This window comes from Balaenoptera physalus (assembly GCF_965194825.1).
Source record: "Balaenoptera physalus genome assembly, chromosome: 12".
NCBI classification, from domain to species: domain Eukaryota; kingdom Metazoa; phylum Chordata; class Mammalia; order Artiodactyla; family Balaenopteridae; genus Balaenoptera; species Balaenoptera physalus.
Genome location: NC_138897.1, coordinates 73,165,709 through 73,186,552, shown reverse-complemented (window position 1 = coordinate 73,186,552; position 20,844 = coordinate 73,165,709). Strand labels below are relative to the sequence as shown.

The 20,844-nt window shown below is 46.1% G+C and overlaps 1 long non-coding RNA gene across 7 annotated transcripts in view; it reads right to left on the bottom strand.

The window, feature by feature from the left end:
- Positions 1-20,844, bottom strand: part of LOC309639323 — a 361,451-nt gene that overhangs the window by 199,034 nt on the left and 141,573 nt on the right. For all 7 annotated transcript variants that reach the window (XR_014251587.1, XR_014251588.1, XR_014251589.1 and 4 more), the window contains exon 2: positions 11,269-11,432. This is a non-coding gene — a long non-coding RNA (uncharacterized lncRNA). The remainder of the gene's footprint in view (positions 1-11,268; positions 11,433-20,844) is intronic.

The following is a 20,844-nucleotide window of genomic DNA, read 5'->3' as shown; positions in this document are numbered from 1 at the left end:
CATTTATATCACTGGCTCCTGAAGACATTTGGGTTTGAGACCCTGGTTTATTAGCTGGATGAAGAAATGGGTGGATGGATGGACGGAGGGGTACAGGGGTGGAGGGAGGGATGGAGTGATAGATGTATGAATGGATGGAAAGAAGGACAAAAAGAAAGGTTGGAGGAAGAAAGGAAAGAAAGTGAGATATAAAAAAAGAAAGAAAAGGAAGATAGTGAAGACTAGAGAAAGAAAAGAAAAATGGGGGGATGAGGGAGACCATAAATTCTATTGTGCTGTAAACACTCATCAAGCAAGACTAAGAGATAATGAAGTAAATTCATCCAATTCATCACAGAATATTACTGTACTTCATTTACTTTCCCTCCAATTAGGTAAAAAGCCTATTCTATTAACAGCCACCCTTGCAGATCCAGACAAAATTAACTCCTGGTGCCTCATCCAGGAAGCAGGGCAATTGATTCTTCCCCCTAATCCGTTTATTTCATTAGCAATACATTTATTTGGTACATGCATTTTGCCACGCTGCAGCAATGAAATGTCCCTGCAAGGTGTGGGGTATGGGGGAGCGTTTGGAATATTAACCATATCACTATTACCACCACGGCAGTGCTTAAAGATCATATGTAAATCAAATGTCAAGGGAGAAAATTGTAGCGAGGGCTGTCAGGAAACAATTTAGCAGTGGTTAAAGGCACAGCTCATGGCTGGGTGAATCGTGAACTTTGCAAATGGAAAACCGAGCTGGCTTCCACTGTGGAGGCTGATGAGACCCAGGGGGAAAAGAGTGGGGAGGCTGGGGAAATGCTGGATATTTGTACCCCACAAAAAGGAAAACAAACAAACAAACAATGCATTAGCTTTTAAATATTCACAGCCAGCTGCTATGGTGAGTTCCCATTGAAAGTGAATTTGGCCTATTGAAGAATTTCACCACCATTTCTGCCTTTTTCATTTAGAAGGAGGATTTAATTACATGGAAAGAGCAGCTTTTTCAAAAAAAATACTGTGGGTCCTTTATTTGTCCAGACTTCAGGAGGTTGGTTTCCATGTTGCAAAACAGATGATAATGATGATGATGATTTTACTATCACATGTCCCAAGGATGTTTGACCTATAATTCTTTTCTTGTTAAGTTATCCTTTTCTTGGGGAGTTGATCATATGTGTGTGTGTGTGTGTGTGTGTGTGTGTGTGTGTGTGTGTGTGTGTCCGTATGTGCTTGTAAAATGATTGGTGGCTTACTCTGTCAACGTTCAGTCACTGCTCAAGGTATTTCAAGCAGGAAGGGATTTAATACAGGGAGTTAGAAACTTCCTTAATTGTTAGAAACACAGAAGGAACACAGCTCAAGAAATTCAGAAGCACCAGAATCACAGGGAGTATCATGGGAAATGTTGGTTGCCTGTCTCCTGGAAATAGACGATTCCCAAAGTTAATGTAGACGCCACCTGCAAAACCCATGCCTTCCTTTTGCCAACACCTTGCCCCTGCTTGCAGTTCCCTCTAGGGTATTACGTCTTCTCCTTTCCCACCTTCAAATCTCATGCAAGGGCTCCTCCTTCTTTCAGACAACTCCCCTCTCCATAAACTGTATCTCATGGAAAGAAAATTGCTTTGGAACTCAAATCATGACTCCAGCAGCAAAACTGAGACCTTGTGCAAGGAGATTCACCTCCGAGAGCCTCAGATCTCTCAGCTCTGATGTGGGCTTAATAGTACCTGGTCACAACAGAGATGTTGCTGGGATGAAGTATAAAATATCTAGGTACCCAGCACACAGTAGATGCCAAATCAATGCCAATTGTTTTTTTTTCCTCTTCCTTTTACCTTTGTGTCTCCCTGGGAAGTTCATTTGAAGCCAATTTCTTCCACAGAGATATTACCAGGGCAGAGGGAGAGAATTCCCAAGGTCCCGGGTCCCCCTGGGAAAAGTCCTCCTTTAAAGAAAGCCATTAAGGATTTAATTTCTTATCATCTTCGATTCCAACTAGCCAGAGGGTTATGAATAATATCCTATTAGCTGGAGACGTTCAAACAATCACCCGTTAACATGTTCTTACGGCGAAATGATGAAGCGTCCTCCGAAATCACGGCGCTTATCTGCGGCCCACTCAGCAGGCACTCCATCACGCCCACCAACGACACTTCTTGTATTGCTGTCTTGGATTCCAACTAATCATCATGGGGAGGCAGGCAGCGGGAGAGCTGGGAGCCTCCCTTGGCTTCAGGCTCCTGAGACAGGGCCTTGCTTCACCTTGGCCTGCCCCCTGGTGTATGGTAAAGCACCTGCCCCAGAGGGGATCGGAGCAGCGTCTTGAGAGATAATCATTAGGCAAATCACCAACATTCAGTGATTTTGTAATAGGGAAACCAAGTCAGGAAAGCACTGATTGCAAAATGCATCGAGCCAAGAACAGACAAAAAGAGAGGAAAATTACACAAAGGAGTTATTTAAAATAAAGAAAGATATAAATGAAACAGCTAAAATAGAGACATCAAGTTTCAAGAGTAAGAAGAGCCCCCAAGATTGGCTATTCCAGTTTTTATTCCTCTCCCCTCAAACCCCAGAAAAATGTGTGTTATAGAAGCTGAGCCCAGCAAGGCATTCTCTGGCCAGGTAAATTAGGGAAGCACTGAGTCATCAGAGCCCATCTTGCTGCTTCAAAGTATACATCACATGCTAAGGACTCAGACCTGCCCTGTAGGTAAGACAGCCACTTAATTCTTTCGGTACAACACTTACCAAACCTGTTTAACCACGGAATCCCTCTTTTTGTCCCTGCATCTGCCAGAACCATTCGTTGGTAGTCACGAGGCTTTCTGTGAGACAATGAGCCTAAGTTCTCTTTGCTTTTAGAGTCTCTCTTAATTAAAAGAGATTTTTCCCTATTTTTATACTGATCCGAGATCAAAAGGAAGTGTGATATGTATTTCATAAAATGGCTCCTTTTGAGAATTTTGGAGGGTGATGGTGACCCCACTGAGCTCTGCAACAAGGAAAGAGGAAAACGAGTTAATAGGTACTGTGTTCCTACTATGTGCTAAGCACTTCAGAAGCATTGCCCCACTAACCCCCGCAATAATACTATGAAGTACATCCCATTGTTTCCCCCTTTACAGATAAGAAAACTGAGGCCAGCAAGGCTTGCTAAAGAGCCCCATTTCCCTGAGCCAGTGACAGCCCATGTGTGGATTCTGAGTCCTGGCCCAGAGCACTTTTACCTGGGACAAGACACTCCTTAGTCCTTAGGGTGCCGGGACCCACTTTAAAAATATGATGAGTCTGGGTGTTCAAATGCAGAGGATTCATGGACCCAGTAAGGTCCAGAATTAAGGCTACTATGCTTCCACAGTGCTGCTACCAGAGGCAGAACAGTGCCCAGATGCAAGCAGGGGAAGAGTCTACCGGTCCCCACTGCCACCCTCTGCTGTGAAAAGACAAAAACCATCAAGACAGGTGAGACTCAGTCTCCCATCTCAGCGTGCAATAGCTCCAAACATTTCACTAATCCCCCCAATCAACTTGTAAGTTCTTCCTGTTATTGTACCCACTTTATAGATGAGGAAACTCGAGGCTTGGGGAGGTTGTTTACCTTGCCAAGAAGTAAAGTCATTTAGAATTTAGGAAAGAAAAAAAAAATGGGAAGGAAGGAAGCTCCAAGAAAGGACAAATGATCATTTTTGAGTACTTTGTATATGGCCTTCCAGGCTGGAGTTCCTCATTTAGTTTTCTCAGAAATTAGAACTAAGCAGGTGCCTGGCTCCCACTTTACAGATGATGATGCTGAGGTCAGAGGTTTTAAGTGAGTCCTTCCAGACCACAACAGGGTAAGATCTGGACCCGCTCCTGCTCCCAGCCCAGACCTGTTCTCTTTCCTCTTCCCTTCCCTCAGCTCCCTGAGGAATTTCAGGGACTGTTCTTATTCCTGGGGTTGTGGATATGGAGGACAATGGATCAGGCACTTGGCGGGTCGGGGAGAGGAACGGCTAGAGGAAGGATGCTCCTATTTAGGGGAACTTCTATGCTTAAACACTTCCCTGCCGGTTCTCTCTGACCTTGGGCGGCTGCCATCACCTTAAATGCACAGTAATACACGCTCAGTCACTGTTCAATGCCCAGGGGAATGGTTTAAGGCCCTCCACTGGAGTGAATATTTTTATGCAGGGTATAATTCCTTTTAAGACCTTCACAGCGTTCCTGCAGCCTCCACCATGCCCTCTCCTCCGGAGAGCGTGCGGCAGAAAGAAAAGCCACTTTCTAATGAGGGAGCAGCGAGCTTCAGGCAGAGGAGCCCAGGCTGCACCGCCCCCGGGCTGAGTGAAGTGTCTGCTTTCTTATTATCTTCTATTTTGCCCCCTAAAATCCATCCTCGGTAATAATAATTATGGCCAACATTTATAGAGCGCTTGTTGTGCGTCAGGCCTATTGTAGAGACCAACACTTATAATCTCATTTAATCCTAACAACACTGAGAGACTGGTATCCCATTTTACAGATGAGTAACTGAAACACAGAGAAGGCAAGTGCTATATGACTTACCCAAGGTCACACAGCAAGAAAGGGGGAAGCCAGACTAGAAAACTAGGGAGTCTGGGTTCCATATATAACACCAAAATACATTCCATCCAGCAACCAACCAGGGGGATCACCCCAAAGGACAAACCTAATCATGTCCCTCCCCAGCTCCAAATCCTCCAGGCTCTCTACTGCCCTTGGGCTGGAGAGCAGATCCTTCCCCACTGCATCTTCAGACTCTGCCTACCTCTCCATCTTTGTTTTGGCCCGCACTATTCCTGGCTCTCAGCATGATGCTTCACTGGCCTCTTGTGTTTCTAGAACCCTCCACACTCTTGCCTTTGCCACAGAAGGCCTTTGCATCTGCCTTTCCTCTGCTTGGAACACTCTTAGCCACACACCTTCAATCCATTCTCACCTGGTTAACTCCATCTCATCCAAATACCACTTCCTCAGGGAAGCCTACCCTGATTGCCACTCTTGGTCAACACCTCCATTAGTTCCCTTTGCTGCAACTGCCACATATCTACTCGTACATTTGTTTATGAGATTATTTCATCCACATCTGTTGCTAAAATTAAACGGTCCATGCCAGGAAGGCAGAAACCATGATTATCTTGTACACTGCTATTTTTCTGGCTCCTGGAATCATGGGCATCCAAAATATATGCTGAATGACTGAACAAATGAGTAGATGAATGAGTGAGTGAATAGCCATAGGGAAGGAGCAAGGCATCCGGGTTGGCAGAGCAAGTCCTGTAGGGCTGGGACTAGGGTGACGCAAGTGAGGCACTCACTTCTGGCACAGAATTTAAGGGGCACCAAAAAATTCAGTAATCAAGATAAACGTTTTAATGCAATATTTCAAAAAATCAAATTTAATGCAAACAAAAATCCACGATGAACAAAGTCTAAACATTTTAAATAAAGTGCCATGTGAGTCACACTGGTGCCTGAGGCAAAAGGGAAAATCAGTAATTCTAATTCTGTCTTTGTTTAAAATTTTGATATTTTGTTCATCAGAGATTGGTTTGCCTTAACTTTCGCTTTTTAAAAAAACACTTCACTGAAGCGGTTTTTTTGTTTTTTTTTTTTTTTACCTCGACTACTGGGATTTTTGATACCCTCCTTTCAATTTTGTGCCCAATGCTTTCCTCATTCTAGTCCTGGCTGGTTCCAGTCTTTGCTTCGCCATCAGGTAGCTCTGCAACCTCAAGCAAGCCACGTGACCACTCTGGTCTTCTCCTTCCTCATCATCAGCAACGGGAGGTGGCCCACAGTCGGGCCCTTCATCAGTGAGGTGGTGAACATGAGCACCAAGCAGGTGCCACAGGGCCTTTGCACTTGCAGTTTCCTTTGCCTGGAACATGCCAGGAACACGTAAATGGCAGCTGCCCAATTAGTAGTGTCATTTCTATTTCATAAATGAGGAAAGTGAGGCTCAGGATATTAAATGAGTTGCTTCAAGTTGCAAATCTTGTAAGCCACGGAGCTGAGTCTTAAACCTTCATCTTGTGTTCTCCACTGTCTCTCCAAGTCCAACCCTCCTCAGTGAGCAGAGGCAGAGCTTGAGAACAGAGCAGGGAAGAACAGGCAGCAAGCGAGGGGCAGAGACAGGACTAGAACCCAGGTCTCCTGGTCCCCAGCTAAGGCACCTTCCTCAACCCCATGGTGCTTTTGGAATTTGCAGAGACTTGTAAGACTATGTGCAGTGCCCACCAAAGAGCCCAGGAAACTATGTAGCTCAGTCGTGGGGGCATTTGAGGCATCTTCCAGCGGCCAGCAACTGGAGGCATCCTCCCTTCACGGTGGTCTCATATTTCATGCAGCTCAGAATTCTCTCCTCTCTGACCTGGTGCAGCTACCTCTGCCCCCCTAGAAGCATGGAACGGTGAAACGGAGGTGCTTGGAGAGGCAGATGGTTCTCAGAAGATGCGTTTTGGGCAAACTCTTTAAAAACAATCCTTCCCCAACTCCTTGGTTCCTCTGCCATTAGCAGAAGAAAAGTATTGTGAAAACAGCGCAAGCTGTGCAGTTGGACAGAGGTGGACTTGAACCCAGTTGCCTGGCCTTGGAAAGCCCCTTCACCTCTATGACGCACCATTCATTTGTCAAAAGTGGATAAGAGATGTAAGTGCATGTGTTTTTGTGTATATGCATGTCTACATGTACGTGTACCTCGTGTATGGGCGCACACCAGCCAGCACGTGTGTGCATGCCTGCATGTGTCTGTGCTTTTGTGTATGCATGTGTATCTGTGTGTGTAAATGTATGTAAGTGCATGTGTGTTTGTGTACATACACGTCTACACGTGTATGTGGCACATGTACGTCTGAATATGTGTGTGTGCATGTCTGTGTGTACATAAGGATGTGAATGAGTGTGTGTCCTTACGTATGGGTGCACATCCGTGTGTGTGTGTCTGTGTTTCTGTATGTGCACGTGTCTCCTCTTTGGTAGACGAGAAGCCCAATAAATGAGGTGAAGGATAATGGATGCGAAATATTTTTGAACACTGCCCATTCCTTCACACGCATAGTGAGAGAGTGTTAACATTCACATCCAGGATGAAAAGCCGTTTTGACTGATCTCCCCCACACCTTCCCCTCTCCCTTTGCTTCCCTTAAGTTCTCTAATTGTCAGCTCTGTCCACACAAAGAGCAGTGGATCCCAGCAGCATGTAACCTTCCCTGACCAAGTCGCTTGAGAAAGCCAAGCTTTCTGGTTGATGGAAGATCACCTCTCTTTAATTACCGTTTTGAAAATTACATTTTGGATGGAAATCTCTGCAAAACTCACTCTGTTCTTTGATACTTTGGATGGGGGCCCTCGAACTGAATCTCAGATCTATCATTATGAGCATCACTAAGTTTCCAGAGAGATGAAAGGGTCTGCACATGAAGGGGTGTTTCCCACACACAGAGTGGCCCCAGACTGCTCTGGTTTTGACATTAGTGAGGCTTCTTCCAGACAGTCCTTTCTCTCCCGAGCCCACGAAGGCATCCACAGCCACCTTTATCTGCTTTTGCCTGCAGCTGTTTGCTTCCCTCTCCCTTCTATTTGTTGCATCCAACCTGCAGCCCAGGCCAGCTAACTACCTTTGTTAATACTGTGTGCAAAATCAGGGCAACTAGGCTCTGAGTGAGAGTCAAGAGTTGCTGGTTAAGATGAAGATTTTACAGCATTAATATCCTTGCTGTTATTGGTTGGCGGGTGGACAGTAAGAGTCCTGGTTCACCAAACTCAAAGAGCTGTGCCAGGCCAAACAAAGCCTCCATCTGCTTCATTCATTCATTCATTCATTCATCACAAGTTAATAGAGCTCCAGCTACGTGACAGGTATTGTTCTCAGCACAGGGGCTCAGGGATGCCCAGAGGCTTTCTGGATATCTGAGGCTTCCAGAGAGGTGAGCTGTGGATAGCTGAGGTGTTCCTGAATAAGACATGGGACCTGCTCTTAAGATTTTGGTCTTTTGGAGGAGACAGGACACAGCGGACACACAAGGGCATATGCCAACACTCAGAGACACGTACATGTACACACATGTATGTGTTTGCAAACACACACGCTCACACATCAGGCAGTGCACTAGGAGGGCTAAGTGTGGAGGGTGGTAGCCAGGCATTTGGGACATCTAGGTGGGTTGAGGCAGGACAGGGAGGCCCCTCTCTACCTTGCCATCACCTCCTCTAACTCAGGTGAGTTTTTTGTGGCAAAGGACCAGGGAGAGAGTCAGAAGACCTGGAATCTAGTCCCTGTACCCCAAATGATCTCTGTGCAATTGTGACCTTTTTTTTACATTTTTTAAATTGGTCTATAACTGACATATAACACTGTATTAGTTTTAGGTGTACAACATAGTAATTTGATATATGTTTATGTTGCAAAATGATTACCACAGTAAGTCTAGTTAACATTCATCACCACACATAGTTTTAATTTTTTTTCTTGTGATGTGAACTTCTAAGATCTACCCTCTTAGCAACTTTCAGATATGCAAGACAGCATTGTTAACTATCGTCACCATGCTGCACATTATGTCCCTATGACTTACTTATCTTGTACCTGGAAGTTTGTACATTTTGACCACCTTCCTCCAATTCCCCCTCCCCCCACTCTCTTTGCCCTTTTTTAATCAGACTGTTTGATTGTGACCTGAATAATTCAACAATTCCCCAATCTGGGCCTTGGTTCCCCAGCTTTAAAATGATGAAATTGGACCAGATGATATCTGAAGGCCATTTGAGTTCAAACACTCTAATCTTCTGATTCTAATAATAGAATCAATCATAATAATCACCTTGTACTGAGTTTTTACCATATTCTAAGTGTCATATAACCATCTTATTTAATCCTCACTTTAACCCAATGAAGCAGGTGCTACTTTCCCGTTTTATAGATGAGAAAACTGAGCCTACAAGCAATTAAGTGGCCTACCCAAGATCACGCAGCTAATTAGTGTCAGAGCTGGGATTTAGATCCAGGCTGTCCAATCCCAGAGTCCATGTTCTTAACCACCGATCTGCTGGGCTTCTAACATCCTGTGATGTTATGGTTCTGGGGTCCTGTGTTCTTAACCATCCATGCCCCTCCATGCTGCCCCATGCCTTTACTTAGGGCCTTTGTTAGCAACATCTCAGACTTCATGAGGCGGTGTGGGAGAGAGGGAAGAGGAGAGCCAGGGCCTCCGTTGCCTTGGAACTCCAGGCAGGCTGGCACCCCAAGGTCCCCGGGCCCAGTTCCCCTGCACGCTCATCTGGCACCGGCCGGCAGATGGGTACGCTGGCCAGTCCTGCCAGCTTGCCAGCTGGCCCAAAGCACCCAGTGGCTGGCACCTCGGCCACTTGGATGGGCTGCCGGCCCCCCTCACACAGGCATGCAGCTGGCAGTGAGGAGCAGATGGGCCGGCCGTCGGGCCATTGGCTCTCCGATAAACTGCCAGCTGGCTTTGCTGCGCCTGGTGCCTTGGCACCTCTGGGCTGGCATCGGGGCGCAGGAGGGCTGACACTCTGGCTTCCTATGGATGGGCAGCTGGCACAGGCAGCAGAGAGGAGGGCTCCTCGGCCCCCTCCTGGCTGCCCCCTTAAATGTCCAGGGGCCTTGCCAATGGGAACTGAAGCCAGAATCCACCCTATCGTCACCCTGAAGAGTCTGCAACGGGAGCGAGCTTCCTCTCCCACGCTTTCCATGACCTGCATCGATTTTCACAAGCTCTGGCTTCCCTGGGATGTGCCCCATTCCTGCGCTCTGACTCCCAATGTTCTAGCCTCCTTTGTCTGCTAGGCAAGAGGTGGACGCTGGCAGGCACCTCCAGTCCCCCCCAGCTCCTCTCTACCTCCCTCAGAGTCTGGCCACCTGTCCCTTTACAGCTTGCCTCAGGTTCTGTGGCTGCCAGAGGACTGGGCCTATCGAGGGCTGGGATCCTGGTGAGATGCCATGTGAAAGCCAAGGAGATGTGGGCTCCAGTCCTGGCACATCCCCACGACTGCGGTGAGAACCTGGAGCCGCGCCTTTCCCTCTCTGGGCCTCGGTTTTCCCGTCACTTTTTTCCCATCTTTCACTCTAAAGTGAAGAGGTCATAATAGAATAGAGTCTCATCTTGGGGGTCCCTAGATAAACCTTAGTGGGTTCATTACCCCTGATATTTTATGCACAATCTCACGTGTTTGGGTGGTGTTATGGGTTGAATTGTGTCCCCCTGAAAGACGATGAAGTCTTAGCCCCCAGGACCTGTGAATGTGATCTTATTTGGAAATTGGGCCTCTGCAGATGACTGAGTTAAGATGAGGTCATGAGGATGGGCCCTCATCCAAGATGACCGTGTCCTTATAAAAGGGGGAATTTGGACACAGAGACAGATGGAGGTAAGATGACGCAAAGATACAGGGAGAAGGCCACCTATGAGCCAAGGAACGCCTGAGGCCACCAGAACCTGGGAGAGCAATGGAACAGATTCTCCCTCCCCACCTCTGAAGGCACCAACCTGCTGACACATTGATTTCAGACTTCCCACCGCCAGAACTGTGAGACAATAAATTTCTGTTGTTCTAATCCACCCTGTTTGTGGTACTTTGTTACAGCAGCCCCGGGGCACTAATACAGATGGACATAAACTTTTCTAAGAGATGGTCCATACATTTCACGAGGTTAGCAATGGGGGTCTTGACCCACCCCACCCCAACTCGGACCATTAAAGTCCTCCCCAATCCTGACATTCTAGAATTCTCCATAACGAAGTGGAAGGCACAGAAAAGCATGACAGCCAGGTTTGGCTCCCCAGGGGGTGCTTTATTCAGGCAAAGGGAATTCATTACCCATGATTTCAGATTTGGAGGAACTTAATCAGGACTAAAGGCCAGCTCTCCTTTAATATCTAACTTTGCATGTGGTATCAGAAGGCCTTGGTTCAAACCCTTGTTCCCTAATTTCTGGCTGGGAGACTGATTAAGCCTGTAGAGCCGCCAACTGGAAGGCAGAGGAAAATGTGAATGAAACAACTTTAAAAATTAATACTCTCTCATCCTATAATTCCACTTCTGGGAATTAATCTGAGGATACGTGTCAAATTATAGAAAAAGTTTTGTTTAAAAAAGGCATTTATGGGAGTGGTTGGTTTATACATTTTTTAAAAAAGCAAACAAGGAAATAGCTGCCTCTAAATGGAGTTTGGTGGTTTAGGATACTCTCAGCTGCAGGTAACAGGCAACCAACTTGAATGCCTGCAAGGCTCAGGACATCTATTATCTTACCTCGTGGGAAGCCCAGGGGGAGGGTGCACTGATGGGATGCCTCCAGGGGTCTGGATCTACTCCTCTGTGTCCTTCCCTGCATGTCCACTTTGTCCCTGGTCTGGCTCTCCTCATGGACACAAGATGGCTGCAGAAGTCCTGGCATCACTCTCTGATCCAGCCACCTGCAGAGAAAGAACAGGGGCAATGTCTCATGAATGCCTCTTTATAAAAGTCAATCAAGGACTTCCCTGGTGGTGCAGTGGTTAAGAATACACCTGCCAGTGCAGGGGACATGGGTTCGAGCCCTGGTCCGGGAAGATTCCACATGCTGCAGAGCAACTAAGCCCGTGTACCACAACTACTGAGCCTGCGCTCTAGAGCCTGTGAGCCACAACTACTGAGCTCACGTGCCGCAGCTACTGAAGCCCACATGTTCTAGGGCCTGGTGCTGCAACTACTGAGCCCACATGCTGCAACTACTGAAGCCCGCGCGCCTAGAGCCCGTGCTCCGCAACAAGAGAAGCCACCGCAATGAGAAGCTCGCGCACTGCAACGAAGAGTAGCCCCCGCTCACCGCAACTAGAGAAAGCCCACGCGCAGCAACGAAGACCCAATGCAGCCAAAAATAAATAAATAAATAAATTTATTTAAAAAAAATAAACAACAACAGTCAATCAACCTTTCCCAGAGGCTCCTATATCTCATCACCTGTGATTGTGCTGTGCACCCAGGTCTTAACCAACCCTGAAAAGACAAATGGGGTGACTGTGATTGGCATGGTCAGTCAGGGCCCACCTGTGAAGCTGGAGGTAGGTTACCTGCAGGACAAGGATGGTGAATTTGGACTGTATCAGGAAGGAAAAGGTGGGAGTGGGACTGAATATCTGGTAGGCAATCACCAGGGAGATGATTAGCCATGGGACAGTGTGGTAGTCACTATCTGGTAGACTAGCAGCAATTTAAAAGTTAGAATTATGTTAAAATTAAAAGGCAAAATAATAAAAGGATATAAAGTCTGAGACATACATGACAAGGGTTAATACCATCAGTGGAAAATGCATACTTGCAAATCAGTAAGACCAACACTCTGAGATGACTGGCAAATATAAATATATAAGTAGGATATAAATATCCATCAGTCCAGTGAGAAAAGGAAAACTGATATCACTGATAATCAATACATTTTGTCTGTAAACTTGTCCAGGTTTATAGAAACTCACCAGTGCTACTGAATTTTTGAGGAAATGATCACTCAAATGCATTGTTGGTGAATGCATGAATCAGCATAGCAAGTTGGCCTTGAAACTGTGACTGCTTTAGTTTTTTAATTGAGGCAAAATTCACAAAACATAAAATAAAGCTTTTCAGAGCGGACAATTCAGTGGCATTTGGTACATTCACAATGCTGTGCCACCATGACCTTTATCTAGTTCCAAAGTATTTTCAACACCCCCGAAAGAAAATCCCATACTCATTAATCAATCACTCCCCTAACCCCCACCTCCCAGCCCCTGGCAACCACTAATCTGCTTTCTCTCTCTATGGATTTACCTATTCTGGATTTTCATATAAATGGAAACGTGCAATATGTGATCGTTTGTATCTGGCTTCTTTCACTTAGCATTGTTTTCTAGGTTCATCCATGTTATACTATACATCAATACTTCATTCCTTTTTATGGCTGAATAATATTCCATTATATATGCTGCTTTTTGACCCATCAATTTCACTTCTGGAAATTTATCCCAAGAAAATTATCACAAAGTGTGCAAAGAACAGCTGCCAGGATCTTCTGGAGATGTTATTTGGACAGCTGCAAGATGAGATTAAAGAAGTTATTTACGGGCTTCCCTGGTGGCGCAGTGGTTGAGAATCTGCCTGCCAATGCAGGGGACACGGGTTCGAGCCCTGGTCTGGGAAGATCCCACATGCCGCGGAGCAACTGGACCCGTGAGCCACAATTACTGAGCCTGCGCGTCTGGAGCCTGTGCTCCCCAACAAGAGAGGCCGCGATAGTGAGAGGCCCGTGCACCGCGATGAAGAGTAGCCCCCGCTTGCCACAACTAGAGAAAGACCTCGCACAGAAACGAAGACCCAATACAGCCATAAATTAATTAATTAATTAATTTTTAAAAAAATTAAAAAAAAAAAAGAAGTTATTTATGATTCATCTATATGATGGGGTACTATGAAGGCAACATCAGTTATATTACAGTAGAATGTTTCATAATGCTAGAAAACACTTATGACACATTGATGCTTTCTGAAAAGCAGATTATACAACTGCATGTTCTCGATAACCCAATTTTCCTTCATTCTTTACATTATATACAATATTTGTTACTTAAGGAGCATCCACTGTGTGCCAGGCACTGTTCTAGGTGCTAAATATAAAGCAGTGATATAAATAGACAGAAATTATTGACCTCAGGTAGCTTTCTACGTCATAGTGTGTGTAAGTCTGGTAGTTGTGGTAGGGGGGAGTGGGGAATCAATAGGAAGTCGGGGGTCCCATGAAGGAAGGTAGAAGCAGGTTATACTCATATGTGTTGAGAGTCTGGATGCATAAATAGAAAACAGCCTGGGTGGTGGCTTACAAGCGATCTTTATTTCTTTCTTTTTATGTGCCCATAATGCCCACATCTTCTTCAATAGACATATGTGCTACTTTTAAATTCAGGAAAAAGAAAGCTGACTTGAAAGTGGTGGGCTTATTAAGAACTAGCTGCATCACAGCATCAAAATGAATATAATAGAAATTTAAATAAAACTGCACAATCTAAATGTTATAGAATCTATGCTTACAGAGATTTTATATATTTAAAAGCTGGTTAGAAACCCAGTTTTTGTATAGTGATTGGCACATAGTGGGTGTTCAATAAATACCTATTGGAGGAATGGTTTATTTTCCCTTTTACGTCTTATGTTTTGTATTTTTCACATGTTCCTCTGGAGCGTTCAGTTCCTTTCTTTGTGAAACAAAACATCATATTTAAAAAAAAATTAAGATTATAATATATTTGCAAGGTAAGTAAAGTTTAGTGTAAGGAGATAAATGAAACCAGGTTTGCACAGAGTGCTTTCTGCCTCATAGTAGGCCTTCTAGAAATGTTTGTTTCTACTTTTCTCCCTGGAGTGCTTTTAAAAAAGATCCTATTTACAAGAGAAAATTGATTCCCATGCAACTGTTTTTCTCTTGCACATCTGTGACATAAATCATAGCCTTCCTGAAGAGCATCTTCAGAGCTCGTAAACTCTCAGAATTGCAAGAAACCTTGAAGATTTCCCCATCCTATGCTTCATCGTCCCAATCCCAACTTATGAATGAGGAAACTGAGGCCCAGAGAGGGGAAGCAACCTGTCCTAGGTCACACTGGTGGCCAGTGACAGAACACGGATGGGAACTGTCTTAGTCTGATCTAGCTGCCATAACAAAATACTGCAGACTGGGCAGCTTCAACAACAGAAATTTATTTCCCCACTGTTTTGGAGGGTGGAAGTCCAAGATCAAGGTGTCAGCAGGGTTGAGTTCTGGTGAGAGCTCTCTTCCTGGCTTGCAGATGGTGACCTTCTCACTGTGTCCTCACATGCCTTTCTTCTGTGTGCGCATGGGGAGAGAGTCAGCTCTCTGATGACTCTTCCTCTTATAAGGCACCAGTCTTATTGGATCAGGGCCTCACCCTTATGACCTCATTTAGCATTTGACCATAGTGACCTCCCTAAAGGCCCCATCTCCAAATACAGTCACATTAGGGGTTGCAGGTTCAACATAGGAACTTTGAGGGCACATAACTCAGCCCATAACAGGAACCCACTCCTCACTTCTCCCAGTTCAGTTCTTTCTACTAGGTCCAGCTTCCCCTGCCAACTAGAGCATGAAGGATGCTCAGGATACTATAAAACTTTATGCTCCTTGGGAAAGAGTGGGTTGTCTGTTTGGAGCCTTTGCCTTCCTTACCCCACATCTACACTTCTGCTGGAGGCTGCCTTCATCCTTGCAAAGAGACAAGGTCCAGCTTCTAGGAGAAAAGCTCTAGAAGGCATGACATGTCTACGTGATGGAACAAAGGCCTAAGTCCCAGGGAGGCCAGTCTCAGGGGAGGGGCTGATGCTGTTTAGGGCAAACTTGGGTAGAAGCTTCCATGAAGGCAGTGACTGTAGGCCCATGTTCTTGAACTGGAGTCCAGGGATGGGACTCACTGAGGCCTGGACACCGAGATTGTACGCAGAACAGTGGGAATGTGCATTGTTCCTTGGGAGAGTATGCAATTTTTCACCCGATTGTCCAAAGGCATTTTAAGTCTCTCTCCCCCTCAAAGAATTTAAGAACCACTGTGTTATTGGACGAGGAAGCATTTCTGGTTGCAGAAGATCGAGTCATTAAGAGTGGAGCGTGGGAGGTGGGGGCAAAGTAAAAGAACAGACGGAGCTCACATCACTCACCCCTAGCTCTCTTCGGTCTGGGTAAGGGAAGAATTCCTGAAGCCCAGGGTTGCACTTCTCTTGAGTCTTCTTAACTCCAGAGATGTCCTTTTGCTTCTCATGCTCTCCTTTAAGCCACTGATGACCCAAGCATTCCTAGTGCCCTGTGTCCAGAGACCAGCCACATTCTCTGGAAGCTGGTTGGAAATGCAGAATCTTAGACCCCATCCCAAAATTGCTGAATCTGAATCTGCCTGTTACCAAGATCCCCAGGTACACGGCCAAGCGTGACAAGCACTGGCCTGGAGAACCCCTGTCACTCAGAAAGTTCACCTTGCCGCCTTCCCCTGGACAAGGTCAGATCAGCCCACCACACCTCCAAGCAGGCATTACTAGCATGCCAAGTTGCAGAGGAGGAAACTGAGGCTTGGAGGAGGGGACGCGGATTGCCTGGTCAGAGGGCTGGTGGATCCTGGCCACACCAACTTATCCACCGCCCTGTAACCTCGAGGGAAGAGCCAGCAGCTCTGACTACCTGCCTGCTGCGTCCACCATGGGAGCCCTGCCGGAGAGACCCAAGGAGGGAGTGGTCCACGCCCTCCATCCCTCCTGCCCACCCCCTGCATCCTCCCAATTCTCCAGTCATGTATAAAACATTCCCAGAAACCACTTACTCCTCATGCATTTTCCATGATGCCAGGCCCAAGTTAAAATATATAAACATAAAAATATCAAGAAGCACTTTAAAAAAAAGAAAGAAAAAAGGACATGTTTCATAAAATACCAAGAGACCCATCTCGGCACTCGCCCCCCTCCCAGGGCCGCAGCCCAGGGTTGCTCTCAGCTCCCTCCTCTCCCCTGCTTTTCTCTCCTCCCTTCACATCACCCCTTTCCTTCTCAGCTTCTGCCTTTCCCCTCTGTTTTTCTTTTCCTTTTTTTCTTCTTTCCTCTTTCTCTCTTTCCTTCTCTCCTCTCTGTTCCTGGGTCTTTTCTCTCCCTTCATTCACCTGTCTCTCTGTCTGGGTTTCCACCTGTGTTTCTCTGCTTCTGTCTCTCTTCCTCTTTCTCTGTCTCACTGCCTTCCCAATTCCCTTTCTCAGTATCGCTCTGAGTTAGCATCTCCTGTTTTCTCCCTGCTGAGTGTCTGCCAAGGTCTGCTCCTGTCCCACACCCATGAAAACGGCTAAAATTAAAAGGAATGACAACGCTACCAAGAGTTGGTGAAAATATGGAGTGACCAGACTCTCAGGCACTGCTGGTGGGCGGGTAAAAGTGGACGCAGGCGCTTTGAAAACAGTTTGGCAGTTTCTACTAAAGCTGAAAGTACATTTACCCTACGACCAGATATTCCATGCCTGGGTATATGCCGAGGAGAAAGGAGGGCTTGTGTCCCCCGCAAGGCATGTAGACGAATGTGCATGCCAGCGTTATTCAGAATAGCCCAAACCGGAAACCATCCATATGGCCATGGACAGGAGAGTGGCTGATTGGATCCTTGTTTATTTATATGCTGGAACACAGCACAGCAATAAAAAGAATGAACTACCGTTACATATCACAATATGGACCAATCTCCAAAGCTCTGGGTTTTGAGAAAGAAGTCTGGACACAAAAGAGTGCATGCTGTATGGTTCCATTTAGAGGAAGTTCAAGAACTAGCAAAACTCATTGGTAGTCCAAGAAGTCAGAAGAGTGGCTGTCCTTGAAGCAGGCTGTATGACTGGAAGGCAACACAGGAGAGCTTTCTGGGGGCTTTGGGAATGTTCTGCGTCTTGATTTGGGTAGAGTATGAACCTGGGTAAAATATTCATCTATATTACAGTTAATACACTTAGTGTTCATGCAGCTTATTGTATGTGAGTTTTACCTCAATGTAAAAATACAAAGAAAATGCTATCTATACACAATGGGATACTACTCAGACATAAAAAAGAATGAAAGTTTGCCATTTGCAGCAACATGGATGGACTCGGAGGGCATTATGCTAAATGAAATAAGTCAGACAGAGAAAGACAAATACTGTATGACATATACTGTATGGTATCACTTATATGTGGGACTTAAAAAAAAAAAAATACACCAAACTAGTGAATATAACAAAACAGAAGAAGACTCACAGACAGAGCGAACAAACTAGTGGTTACCAGTGGGGTGGGGAGGGGCCACAGAGAGGTGGGGGAGTGGGAGGTATAAACTACTGGGTATAAGACAGGCTCAAGGATGTATTGTACAACACAGGGAATAAAGCCAATATCTTGTAATAACTGTAAATGGAAAGTAACCTTTAAAATTGTACTTAAAAAGTTTAATGTATATAAAGACAAAATAATGATACGTGGTATTTATTGGTAATTATTATTATTGCCACAATAGGCAAATGGCTTGTACCCAGGCCCAGAAACTCAGATATGTTTCCAATCGCATCGATTAAAATGGGGAGAGGCATCTGTGCCCCAAACATGGTCCTCAGGGCTGAGAGTCCGCCTTCCTACTAGACCAGCTCAGGTCCTGGACCCCCACAAACATCACCATCCCTGGGAGGGCCAACCGCCCCAAGACCCTTTGCAAAGACCTGCCCCAGAGAGACAAGCTGCTTCCACTCAGTTCTCATACTCCAAGCATCTTTCTGATGCTTTGGGGTTTTTTTCCCCCCTGCTTCACCTGTAACGATTATGATTATGGTTTAACTCAACACTTACTCTGATAAACAAGTAGTTAATTAACAGCCCAAAGCCTGAACCCAAGTTAATAAGAAGAGGGTGGCCTTGCTGGAAACCTCGGGGAAATCTTTCTGCCCATGGAGCCATCAGAACACGATTACAGCCAATGGGGGAGACCAGAGGAGCTCAAAACTCCAGCCTGGGGACTCTGAAAAGGCCTTTATTTATGTTTTTCTTCTTTATTCGAGTCTTCCCAGGAGGGGAGGAAAACACAGAACCCAGTTTTTCTGTTTCAGCTGCGTGGGTGTCAGCCCAACACACACAGCCCTTGGAGGCAAACTAAAACCCTCTTATTTTCATTGAAGGGGAGGAACGGAGACCAGAGGGACTCGAGCGCTATTAGTTAAATAATGGTGCTTAAAAATGCATTGAATTTAGCTGCCTCCCTCCCCCCTAAAAAAATCTGGAATTTTCCTATTGAGGATACTTTTTTCTCCTGGCCCATGAATATTAATGTTCCTCTCAGAGAGATCTACTTGAAAAAAACAAGAATAAATTAAATACCTACAGATTTTTCTAATTCCTCTTTTTGGTGACATGCCGTCATTACATCAAATTACTGAGATGGGCCCGCTCCCCTTTTTTTTTTTTTCTTTTTGGGTGAAAATTATGGAATATAAAGTATATGTAAATGGAGCAAAGGAGGAAAAAAAAAACCTGTGAAGGAAGAATAGGGGAAGGAGAGGCATTAGGTATTCTGCCGGCGTAGTAGTCAGCCAATTAATCAAGCAGTGGCGAGAAAAAGATGCAGAAGGGATGAGTTCGCCCTTCACGTTGATGGGGCCGGCGCAGGGCAACACCACGGCACCTGAGCTCACGGTTAGGCATGCAGAAAGGGATCATGGGAATATCTTCCTGTCTTTGTCTTTCTCGTGAAGGATGGAAAATGTCAAGCTGTTGTTTGGCTGGATTGAGGGGGGTGGGGGAGAGTCGAGGCGAATTCACAGTCTGGCAAGGCAAGGTTTTAACTCTTTGAGGATATCTCTGCCTCCCCTCCCTCCCCAGCCTCCAGCTCCACCTTCTTCTCCTTCTTCCAGCCCACCCCCCTCAGCACATCTGTAGGGAACTCTGCCTGCAAACAGCAAGTGGGAGGGAGCTGATTGATGGTGACATGCAGGCTGGGGCAGTTTGTGTGTGTGTGGGGTGTGTGTGTGTGTGTGTGTTCTGTGCACATGTGTCAGGAGAGGGGGAGTAAGAGGCATTTTTCCTCTCCCCCATAGTGTTCTTTGTTTACTCTGGAAATGAGCGAGCATGACCCCTCTTCTCTCCAGCCCTGTCCCGTCCCCTTGGAAGTGAGCGGTGTCTCCAAATCTGCGAGTAGCTGTGAAAAGGATAATAGGAGTAATAGGGATTTGAGGCTTCAGCGCTCCCTCTGTACAGCCCTCAGTGGACTGAGCCCACCCAGAAGGCTGGCCCGACGGGGTCCCCTGGAGCCCGCAGAATTCCAGTGCGACTCTGAAGAGCGGAACATCCCTGGGGCTGGTGGTAGAGGGAGAGCCCCAGCCCAGGGCTTATCACCCGCACCAATAACACTGATGATGATAACAATAACAGTCATAGCCCGCCATCTTCCATCAGCATCAGCTTGCCCTGACTCCTTTAAATTCCCATCTCTTTTCATTATTTTTAAACTCTGGCAAATCCATGATTCCAAGGAAAGTTTGTCATCAAATCACTCTCTGAGAAAATGAGTATTTGATTCTCCTCACCTGCCCTAGGAAAGGCCATTGAGTGGTCTACATGGCAGATAAGATGCTGAGGGTGGGAGATGGGAGGGATGTGGTCTAGAGTGGTAAGTGGCCACAGAAGGGGCTCAAACTCGCATCTCCAGTTCTCACTCCAAAGATCACTGTAATTTTGGCCAGAGGTGGATAGTCAAAATGCCCTACATCCTGCTCTGCCAACCTCACCAGGACCAGCCCACGACCGTTGCCAGCTCATCATGCGAGCCCAGTACGAGCCCCAGATACTAGATGCAATCCGTACTCAAAGTGTGGTCCATGGACCAGCTGCATCCTTTCACCTGAGAGCCTGCTAGAAAAGCAGAATCTCTGGCCCCAGCCCTACTCAGTCAAAATTTGCACTCCAACATCTCAGGTGATATGTGAGCACATTGAAGTTTGAAAAACACTGTTTTAAGACAAACTTTTCCCCTACATTCACAATCTGAAATCTGAATGAATCTGACAATCAAAGGCAGCTTCTACTCCATGAAATACGCCAACAGGCAGCATTTGCTTGGATGAAGTGTGGGCGCTGTGCTAGTGCTCTGCATACATTATTTCAGCCCATCCTCACCACCTATGAGATGGGCATTGTTGATACCTCATATTACAGATGAGGTCACGGAGGCACAGAGAGGACTTGCCTGAGGACACACAGCCAGTAAAGTGGCATCACCCAGAATCTGAGGCAAAGCACCAGAATCCACAGGATTAACCTCTGAGTCAGT